Source organism: Meles meles, chromosome 8 (genome assembly GCF_922984935.1).
Source record: "Meles meles chromosome 8, mMelMel3.1 paternal haplotype, whole genome shotgun sequence".
In the NCBI taxonomy this organism is placed as follows: domain Eukaryota; kingdom Metazoa; phylum Chordata; class Mammalia; order Carnivora; family Mustelidae; genus Meles; species Meles meles.
The window spans coordinates 56,366,512-56,377,165 of NC_060073.1; the positions used below are offsets into that span (position 1 = coordinate 56,366,512).

The 10,654-nt window shown below is 43.3% G+C and overlaps 1 pseudogene; it reads left to right on the forward strand.

Moving 5' to 3' along the window:
* The first annotated feature begins 6,561 nt into the window (after nt 1-6,561).
* On the forward strand, nt 6,562-7,401 carry LOC123948718 (annotated as a pseudogene).
* The last annotated feature ends 3,253 nt before the right edge of the window (nt 7,402-10,654 follow it).

Below are 10,654 nucleotides of genomic sequence, written 5' to 3' on the forward strand. Positions count from 1 at the left end.
CCGTCAGGTCCTGGGCTCTTGTTTTTTGGGAGGTTTTTGATCACTGCTTCAATCTCATTACTAGATATCGGTTTATTCAGGTTGTCAATTTCTTCCTGGTTCAATTTTGGGAGTTTGTAGCTTTCCAGGAATGCATCCATTTCATCTAGGTTGCTTAGCTTATTGGCATATAACTGTTGGTAATAATTTCTGATGATTGTTTCTATTTCCTTGGTGTTAGTTGTGATCTCTCCCTTTTCATTCATAATTTTATTAATTTGGGCTTTCTCTCTTTTTTTTGGATTAGTGTGGCCAATGGTTTATCGATCTTATTGATTCTTTCAAAAAACCAGCTTCTAGTTTCATTGATACGTTCTACTGTATCTCTTGTTTCTACCTCATTGATCTCTGCTCTAATCTTGATTATTTCCCTTCTTGCATGTGGAGTTGGTTTGACTGGTTGTTGATTCTCCAGTTCTTTAAGGTGTAGAGACAGCTGGTGTATTCTGGATTTTTCAATGTTTTTGAGGGAGGCTTGGATGGCTATGTATTTCCCCCTTAGAACCGCCTTTGCTGTATCCCATAGGTTTTGGACCGAGGTGTCTTCATTCTCAAGTGTTTCCATGAATTGTTTAAGTTCATCTTTGATCTCCTGCTTGATCCAAGCATTCTTAAGCAAGGTGGTCTTTAGCTTCCAGGTGTTTGAGTTCCTTCTGAACTTTTCCTTGTGATTGAGTTCCAGTTTCAAAGCATTGTGATCTGAGAATATGCAGGGAATAATGTCAGTCTTTTGGTATCGGTTGAGTCCTGCTTTGTGACCCAGTATGTGGTCTATTCTGGAGAAGGTTCCATGTGCACTTGAGAAGAATGAATATTCTGTTGTTTTAGGGTGGAATGTTCTGTATACGTCGATGAGGTCCATCTGGTCCAATGTTTCATTCAATGCTCTTATTTCTTTATTAATTTTCTGCTTCGATGATCTGTCTATTTCTGAGAGAGGCGTATTAAGATCTCCTACTATTATTGTATTCATATCAATATGACTCTTTATCTTGATTAATAGTTTTCTTATGTAATTGGTGCTTCCATATTGGGGGCATAGATATTCACAATTGTTAGATCATCTTGGCGGATAGTCCCTTTAAGAATTATGTAGTGTCCTTCTGTATCTCTGACTACAGTCTTTAGTTTAAAATCTAATTTATCTGATATGAGAATCGCTACTCCGGCCTTCTTTTGAGGCCCATTGGCATGAAAGATGCTTCTCCATCCCTTCACTTTCAGTCTGGGTGTATCCTTAGTTTCAAAATGGGTCTCTTGTAGACAACATATGGATGGGTCCTGTCGTTTTATCCAACCTGCAACCCTGTGTCGTTTTATGCGCGCATTTAGGCCATTCACATTGAGAGTGATTATTGAGAGATAGGTTTTTATTGACATCATGTTGCCTTTGAAGTCTTTCTGTCTATAGATTGTTTCTATATTTCTGTTCAATGATATTCTTAGGATTTTTTCTCTCTTATACGACCCCCCTTAATATTTCCTGCAGTGTCGGCTTGGTGGTTGCATAGTCTTTTAAGCCTTGCCGGTCTTGGAAACTCTTTATCTCTCCATCCATTTTAAATGTCAGTCTTGCTGGATAGAGTATTCTTGGTTGCATGTTCTTCTCATTTAGTACTCTGAATATATTTTGCCAGCCCTTCCTGGCTTTCCAGGTCTCTGTGGAAAGGTCTGACGTTATTCTAATGGGCTTTCCTCTGTATGTAAGAAGCCTCTTTGTCCTAGCTGCTTTTAAGAGGGTCTCTCTTGAAACAAAATTCCCCATTCTAATGATAAGGTGCCGTGAGGACTTTCGAGAATCTAAAATCTTGGGGGGAAATCTTTCTGCCTCTAGTACATGAACGTTGTTTCCATTCGTGAGATTGGGAAAATTTTCATAGACAACTTCTTCCACTATATCTTCTAGACTTCTTTCTTTTTCTTCCCCTTCAGGGATTCCAATAATTCTGACGTTGGAACGTTTCATGGCATCGTTTATTTCCCTGATTCTGTTTTCGTGGCTTCTGAGCTGTTTGTTCCAGGCTTCCTCCTGATCCTTTCTCTCTATCTGTTTGTCCTCCAGATCACTAATTCTATCTTCTGTCTCAGTTACCCTAGCTTTTAGAGAATTTAGATTGGATTGGAACTCATTGAGAGCATTTTGAACATCATCCCTGGTGGCTTTCAGTTCTGCCCTAACATTGTGAACATCATCCCTGGTGGCTTTCAGTTCTGCCCTAATCAATTCTGTTTGGTCATCCATGGCTTTCTCCAACCTAGCTATTGCCTAGATAATTGTTAGTCTGAATTCCTTTTCTGACATATTGTCTATGTCGATACCTATTAGCTCTGTTGCAGAAGGCCCATCCTCTGTATTTTTCTTCTGTTGGGTATTCTTCCTCCTAGTCATTTTGGTAAGAGATGACTAAACAGATGCAGCTGGACTTATCGATTGTGGTGCAGTCAATGTGCACCCTGGAATGCTTCTGTGCAATCAGGATTCCCCACCCAAATGAGAGAAAAACGAGAAGAAAAAGAAATAGAGAAGAAGAAAGAAAAAAAAGGGGGAAAGAAAAAAGGAAAAAAAAAAGAGAGAGAGAGATAGGAAAAAAAGGGAAGATAAAAGAGAAGGCTCAGCCCAAATGGGCCACAAGGTAAGATTTGTGGAGTATACAAACAAAAACAGACAGACAAAAAGAGTGATAAAAGTATATGACAAGAGAAAAAAATATGTATATATAAGCAAAAAAAAAAAGGGAAGTACCTCATCAGAAAGAACCCCAAGTATAAGGTTTATATATTATCAGGACAAACACAAATTCACAGAAACACTGACAGAAGGAAAAATTGGGAGAATGGTTATAGATTCTCAGTGTGGGTGAGGAAGGTTATTTTGATTCTTCCTGAAGGTATCTTGATGTTTTTGTTAAGGGACTCAACTTTCCTAAGTTACAGGGGGATTAGAAACTGGTTTGCCTATAGGGGTAGCATTGATTGGGGAAAGGGGATTACCTTGAAGTTTAACTCTATATGTATAGTAGAAAATAAAAATTAAAAAAGAATAAACTAGACTAAACTAAGTTAAAATTAAAAAAGAATTAAAAAAATAGAAAAACAAAAGAAAAACATGGGTGTATGTATCAAAAAGTTCAGGTTAGAAGGTTATTAAAGAATTTGATGTACTGGACATCTCAGTGTGATGGTAAATAGGTTAAAAAATTATCTGTATGTATAAAAAAAAAAGAACCAGAATATTGGTAAAGAGTTAAAAATAAAAGTTGTATTTATGAAGTAGTGGTTATTGTTCTCTTGTAGTCTTTTTTTTTTTTTTTCTTCCTTCCTGGTTGGTTTTCTGGGGGAGGGGCCTGCCACGTGGGTTTTCAGACAATGGTGTTCCCTGAGTTAGGTCCTCCTGCTCCCCTCAAGGGGGTGAGCTCTTTTTTTTTTTTTTTTTTCCCAGGAAACTGTTTTTTTCAGCCTTTTGTTCTCTGGGGGTTTTTATGTTCTTTCATCTGCTTTCTCTCGCCTTGACAGCTTTTGATGGTTTTTGGAGGTTTAGAGGAGAGCAAACAGCACCCGACCTCCCTCTCAGAGAGAAGCCTCAGACTGTTTTGCAAAAGCTGCTGGCAGAGTAGATTCTGAGTCACTGTCCCTGGGGATGCAGGAGCTCCTCGTTATACCCAAAACCAGGGCAGCGGTGGCTGTCTAGGCAGCTCCAGACCGCCAGAGAGGTTCCGAGCAGAGATCACACACTGAGATTTTCCTGCTGTCCCGGGCTGGGAATGTCTGGTTTTTCCGGCTGCCAGAGCTCCAGGCTAGCGCCTATGAGCACCTATCCCAAGGGAGGGTGTGGGACGCCCGCGTTTCAGGATTGCTGTCTGGCCAGGCTCCCATCCCCTCACGGGAGCCAGACCCCACTGGTTCTCGGGCGCACTGGCATTCAGGTGCACTGGCGGCTCAGGGACGGAGACCTGATTTCTCTGCCGCACTCTCTCTGGCTCCATGCCAGGGGAGGCTGTCCTGGGTCCGGGGACTTAGGTCCCTGACCCTAACTGCCCAGGTTCCCACTATTACCCTCCGCAATCCTTTGCTGATTGTTTTTTGAGTGCTTTCAACCAGACTCCAAGTTAATGCTGGTCCCCAGACGCAGAGCACTCTCGTGTTGGGGTGTTACTTTCCGATCAGTCACCTCTGGTGGCTCCCTCCCCCTTTTGTTTATCTTCCGATATCAGTCCGATGCTCCCAGTCTGCTTTACCTGCCACTGGCGTCTTCTGCTCCAGTAGAGATCCAGACGTGTATAATTCTGATCTCAGGCTGATTTCATGGGTGGTCGGAGTTCTTTGGTAGGTAATCAGCTCACTTTAGGGTACAGGTTGAAATGGTGCCTCCTCCTACTTCCCCGCCATCTTGACTCCCCCCTATTTAAAATATTTTTAAATTTAAATGTATTATTTGTTTCAGGGTGTACGACAGTGTCACAATGTTTTATTCACTGTTGCTTTGTACTAAGATTTGAACTTTGGAATATGAACTTTCACCTTCAATTTTCTTTTTCAAGATGGTTTTAGCTACCTTGTGGTCCCTTAAAATTACATATGACTGTTATGATTTGCTTGTACATTTCTTCCCAAAGGCTTTTGTGAAATTTCTTGGGAACACATTGAATTTCCACATTGCTTTGTGTACTGTTGCCATCTTATCAATAATATGTCTTTTCATCACCATGGGGTGTCCTCAGATTTGTTTAAGTTTCCTTTACTTTCTTTCAGCAATGTTTTATAGTTTTCAGTGTACAAGATATACACCTTCATTACATCTATTCCTAAGTATTTTATCAATGTTGATGTTCCCTAAAGTAGAATTGTTTTCTTGAATTCCTTTTTGGATGATTAATTACTATTGTGTATAAATAAGAGAGATTTTTGTGTATTGATATTTTGTCCTGTAGCTTTGCAGAATTAGGGAACTGGCTTTAATCATTTTTTTTTTGTTGTTGTTGTTGATTCTTTAGGAAGCTCTCTGTATAAGATGATGCCATCTCTGGCCTCTGAATAGACCTAGTTGTACTGTTTCCTTTCTCATGTGGATTCCTTATTACTTGCCTTATTGTTCTGGGTAGAACTTTCAGTACAATACTGAGCAAGGAGTGAAAGCCAGCATGATGGACTTGTTTGTGATTTCAGAGTAGAGCTATCAGTCCTCAAAATTGAGCATGATGTTTGCTTAGGGTTAGGGTGGGGTTAGGGTTAGGGCTTAGGGTTAGGGTCTCCCTGTCTTCTACTGCACAGGGCCCATTCTTCTCCAGTAACCAGCAGAGTGATCTTTTCAGAACATAACCTTTGAGTATCTCTGTGATCCACTCCCCAGCTGCCTGTCTTCTCCAGTCTTTCCTCTCCCACCATTTTGCTCCCATCCCCGTGGGCCTCCCAGGGGTGTGGTTGTCTCGCATGTGCCTTGGGCAGGACTCCAGGCCTTTGCCTTCTCTCTACCCTTTTTCCAGGAGTACTCTTCTCTCCCTCTGCTTCACGTCTGGCTTGTTCCCCTGTTGACTGGACCTGGACTTGCTCCCCAGTGACTGGACTCATGTCTGTCAGCTATGTGTGGCCTTGTCCCCCATTTAAATGTAGTGCCCACTTTCCCTGTGTGAGTGATTTACTAAGTGACCAGGTATGGGGCAAGCACAGGGAAGTAGCCTTAGTGCCTGTGTGAAAAAATTCTGTCTCATGGCACCTGGGTGGCTCAGTCATTAAGCATCTGCCTTCAGCTCAGGTTGTGATCCTGGGGTCCTGAGATCAAACCCCACCATGTCGGGCTCCCTGCTCAGCAGGAAGCATGCTTCTTCCTCTCCCAGTCCCCCTGCTTGTGTTTCCTCTCTGGCTGTCTCTCTCTCTCTGTCAGATAAGTAAAACCTTAAAAAAATCAGTCTCAGAGGGGCTTACCACCCTCGCTGACAATGGGGAATCTGCTATCCCCACAGGTAGTCCCCTCAGAGAGACAAGACTTCCAACTTCTTGGGGCCCAGGAGATATGGACCTGGACCTGGAAGCTTAAACTCTTGGATTAATGGCTGGGGCCTAAGTAAGCCTCCTCTTCTTCCAGTGGTCCTCTTTCCCCTTCCCTGCCCATGAGCTGGACCTGATTCCTGATCTGGGGGAGTTCAAGGCTGATGGCTCCTAGGAATAGCAGTGGTTGACTTATGGACCTTGTCAGCAAGAGGCTCAGTAGCCTTCAAGGGAGGACCCTATGGGGGTAGAGACAGCTGTGGGGGCCAGCGACAGCCCACTCAAAGCAAACTGGGGCAGGAGGCCAGCCCTGTTGATTCTAGCCAGTCTGTAGGTTATAGAAAGAAGGGCTGTGCCGAAAGGTGCTCTACTCCTGGCAGGTGGGGATAGGATCTGCAGGGGGTCAGCCAGGGGAGGGCACCTGCAGGGTTTGCCTGGGACCTTGGCACAGGGGGAGTGTTCCTGGCTCCAGCATGCTGACTGTGGGGTTGGTTTCCCACCTCTGAAGCCTCGGGCTCCCCTTTGGATGATAGGGTGCTGATGGCCCCCATCTCTGGGAGCAGAAGGTAGGGAGACCCTACAAGCAGTCTTGCTCAGGACAGGCTGGGGAAGTAGGTGTTGCTTAAAGCAGCCCAGGCCCTGCCCCCTTGAAGAAGGTGCACAAGTTCATAGTCCCTAGGTCTGGGGTTCTGCTGCCAGCCTCTGACACTGAACCTCCTCCCACCTTGTCCCTTGTCCCTGTAGATTGGTGGTCTTCCTAGAGCTGTTCCTGCAGAGGGCAGAGAAGCCCATTGTGATGGGACACAGGGTCACCTACTAGGTCATCCCTGACCAGCGGGCTGCCAGGCCTTTGTGCCCCCCTGGGAGGTCTGGAGGGTGGTGGTCCTCAAGGTCCCCAGCATCCCACACTGGCAGGATGTGTCCATGCAGCACATGGTGATGGTCAGCCACTTCTGTGAGCAGTGCCTCCTCCATGAGGTGGAAGACCTGGTGTGTGCAGATATGAACATGAAGTTCTGTGACCATGTGGGTATGGAACTCCTATCCCCACTTTTTGGCACCCCACACCCCAGTTTCTACTGGGTGCCCCATGAAGACTTCACCTACCAGCACTGGCCACAGACCCAGGCCCACATCCCCAGGGATCGGGGTGATGTTTACTACATGGGGTCCTTTTTTGAGGGCTTGGTGGAGGTTCACTGACTGACCTTCGTCTGTCACCAGGTGATGGGAGTTGATGTGGCCAATGGGATTGAGGTTGTGTGGCATGGTGAGAGCCACTTGAACAGGTACCTGCTGGACCACAAGCCCACCAAGGTGCTATCCCCATGGGACCTGTGGGACCCACGGGGGCTAGGCTGCCCTCCCCGCCCTTCATGAAGAAGCTGAGATTCTGGCTGTGTCCAAGAATCACTAGGGCATCTGGGACTCATGAAGGTCTGTCCCAGGAGGACCTGTGGGACCCATGGTGGCTGGGGTGCCCTCCCCCCTCTTCATGAAGAAGCTGAGATTCAGGCCATGCCAAGAATCACCAGGACATCTAGGACTCATGAGGGACTGTCCCCATCTCCATCAGGGGGTGCTGTCCTGAGCAAAGCTTTCAGAGCAGGTTCCTACTTCTGTCCCCTTGAGGGAGACCATGGAGCCAATCCCTGCCCACACAGGCATGTCCATGGCCCCCAGCTACACCCACACACAGGAGGTCTGTCTAGGGACACAGGGTGCTCTTTCTGGTCACTACATTTTGATAACTTCTGGGTCATTAGCAGCTGTGAATGGTTTTATGCCAGCTTTTATGCCAGTTCTATGTCAGATGTTTTTCTTTATATATATATATATGTATATATATATATATATATATATGTATATATATATATATATAAGAATTTTTATTATAATATACATTATAATGTAAAATTGTATATTATGCAATTTTCTTTAAAACTGAAGAAGAAAATTCTAAATGAAAAATTCAGACAAAGCTTTCAACTTCATAATGCCATTATGGTTTTAAGCTGCAGAAAGCAAAGGTAAGCAAATGTATAAACAAATACAAAAAAAATAATTATCTGACAAGGAAAGTCATTCCTCTTCCCCAACCCCCAAATTAGAGTAAGTTCACAATATGTGTTGTTCATACTCAAAAATTTAAAGTGACTAAATCATATTTATATTCAGTTAGACTCCAGCTCTGCCATTTTTAAATTACGTGCTCTTGGACTAATGTTGACGCTCTCTGGGTCTGTTTCCATCTCTTAAAATGAGAATGATATTTTGTACCTCAAAAGTCTCTTCTGTGTTTTTTTTCTCATTTTTTTTCATTTTTTAATTTTCCGTGTAACAGTGTTCATTGTTTTTGCACCACACCCAGTGCTCCATGCAGTACGTGCCCTCCCTATTACCGACCTCCTGGTTCCTCAACCTCCCACCCACATCCCCCCCGCCCCTTCAAAACATTCTGGTTGTTTTTCAGAGTCCATAATCTCGCATGGTTCATCTCCCCTTCCAGTTTCCCTCAACTCCCTCTCCTCTCCATCTCCCCATGTCCACCGTGTTCTTTGTTATGCTCCACAAATAAGTGAGACCATATGATACCTGAGTCTCTCTGCTTGACTTATTTCGCTCAGCATAATCTCTTCCAGTCCCGTCCATGTTGCTACAAAAGTTGGGTATTCATCCTTTCTGATGGAGGCATAATACGCCATTGTGTATATGGACCACATCTTCCTTATCCATTCATCCATTGAAGGGCATCTTGGTTCTTTCCACAGTTTGGCGACCGTGGCCATTGCTACAATAAACATTGGGGTACAGATGGCTCTTCTTTTCACTACATCTGTATCTTTGGGGTAAATACCCAGCAGTGCAATTGCAGGATCATAGGGAAGCTCTATTCTTAATTACTTCAGGAATCTCCACACTGTTCTCCAAAGTGGCTGCACCAACTTGCATTACCACCAACAGTGCAAGAGGGTTCCCCTTTCTCCACATCCTCTCCAACACACGTTGTTTCCTGTCTTGCTAATTTTGGCCATTCTAACTGGTGTCAGGAGGTATCTCAATGTAGTTTTAATTTGAATCTCCCTGATGGCTAGAGATGATGAACATTTTTTTCATGTGTCTGATAGCCATTTGTATGTCTTCATTGGAGAATTGTCTGTTCATATCTTCTGCCCATTTTTTGATAAGATTCTCTGTTTTCTGTATGTTGAGTTTGAGGAGTTCTTTATAGATCCTGGATATCAATCTTTTGTCTGTACTGTCATTTGCAAATATCTTCTCCCATTCCGTGGGTTGCCTCTTCGTTTTGTTGACTGTTTCCTTTGCTCTGCAGAAGGTTTTGATCTTGATGAAGTCCCAAAAGTTCATTTTTGCTTTTGTTTCCTTTGCCTTTGGAGACATATCTTGAAAGAAGTTGCTGTGGCTGATATCGAAGAGGTTACTGCCTATGTTCTCCTCTAGGATTCTGATGGATTCCTGTCTCACATTGAGGTCTTTAACCCATTTTGAGTTCATCTTTGTGTACGGTGTAAGAGAATGGTCGAGTTTCATTCTTCTACATATCGCTGTCCAGTTTTCTCAGCACCATTTAGTGAAGAGACTGTCTTTTTTCCATTGTATATTTTTTCCTGTTTTGTCGAAGATTATTTGACCATAGAGTTGAGGGTCCATATCTGGGATCTCCACTCTGTTCCACTGGTCTATATGTCTGTCTTTATGCCAGTACCACGCTGTCTTGGTGATCACAGCTTTGTAGTAAAGCTTGAAATCGGGTACCGGGATGCCGCCAGTTTTGTTTTTGTTTTTCAACATTCCCTTAGCAATTCGGGGTCTCTTCTGATTCCATACAAATTTTAGGATTATTTGCTCCAGCTCTTTGAAAAATACCGGTGGAATTTTGATCGGAATGGCATTAAAAATATAGATTGCTCTAGGCAGTATAGACATTTTAACAATGTTTATTCTTTCAATCCAAGAGCATGGAACAGTCTTCCATCTTTTTGTGTCTTCTTCAATTTCTTTCATGAGAGTTCTGTAGTTCCTCGAGTACAGGTCCTTTACCTCTTTGGTTAGGTTTATTCCCAGGTATCTTATGGTTCTTGGTGCTATAGTAAATGGAATCAATTCTCTAATTTCCCTTTCTGTATTTTCATTGTTAGTGTAAAAGAAAGCCACTGATTTCTGTACATTGATTTTGTATCCTGCCATGTTACTGAATTGCTGTATGAGTTCTAGTAGTTTGGGGGTGGAATCTTTGGGGTTTTCCATATAAAGAATCATGTCATCTGCAAAGAGAGAGTTTGATTTCTTCCTTGCCAATTTGGATACCTTTTATTTCTCTTTTATGTCTGATTGCCATTGCTAGGACTTCTAATACTATGTTGAACAAGAGTGGTGAGAATGGGCATCCTTGTCGTGTTCCTGATCTCAATGGGAAGGCTACAAGCTTTTTCGCATTGAGGATGATATTTGATGTGGGTCTTTCATAGATAGATTTTATGAAGTTCAGTAATGTTCCCTCTATCCCTATACTTTGAAGCGTTTTAATCAGGAACGGATGCTGGATTTTGTCAAATGCTTTTTCTGCATCAATTGAGAGGACCATGTGGTTCTTCTCTCTTCTCTTATTGAT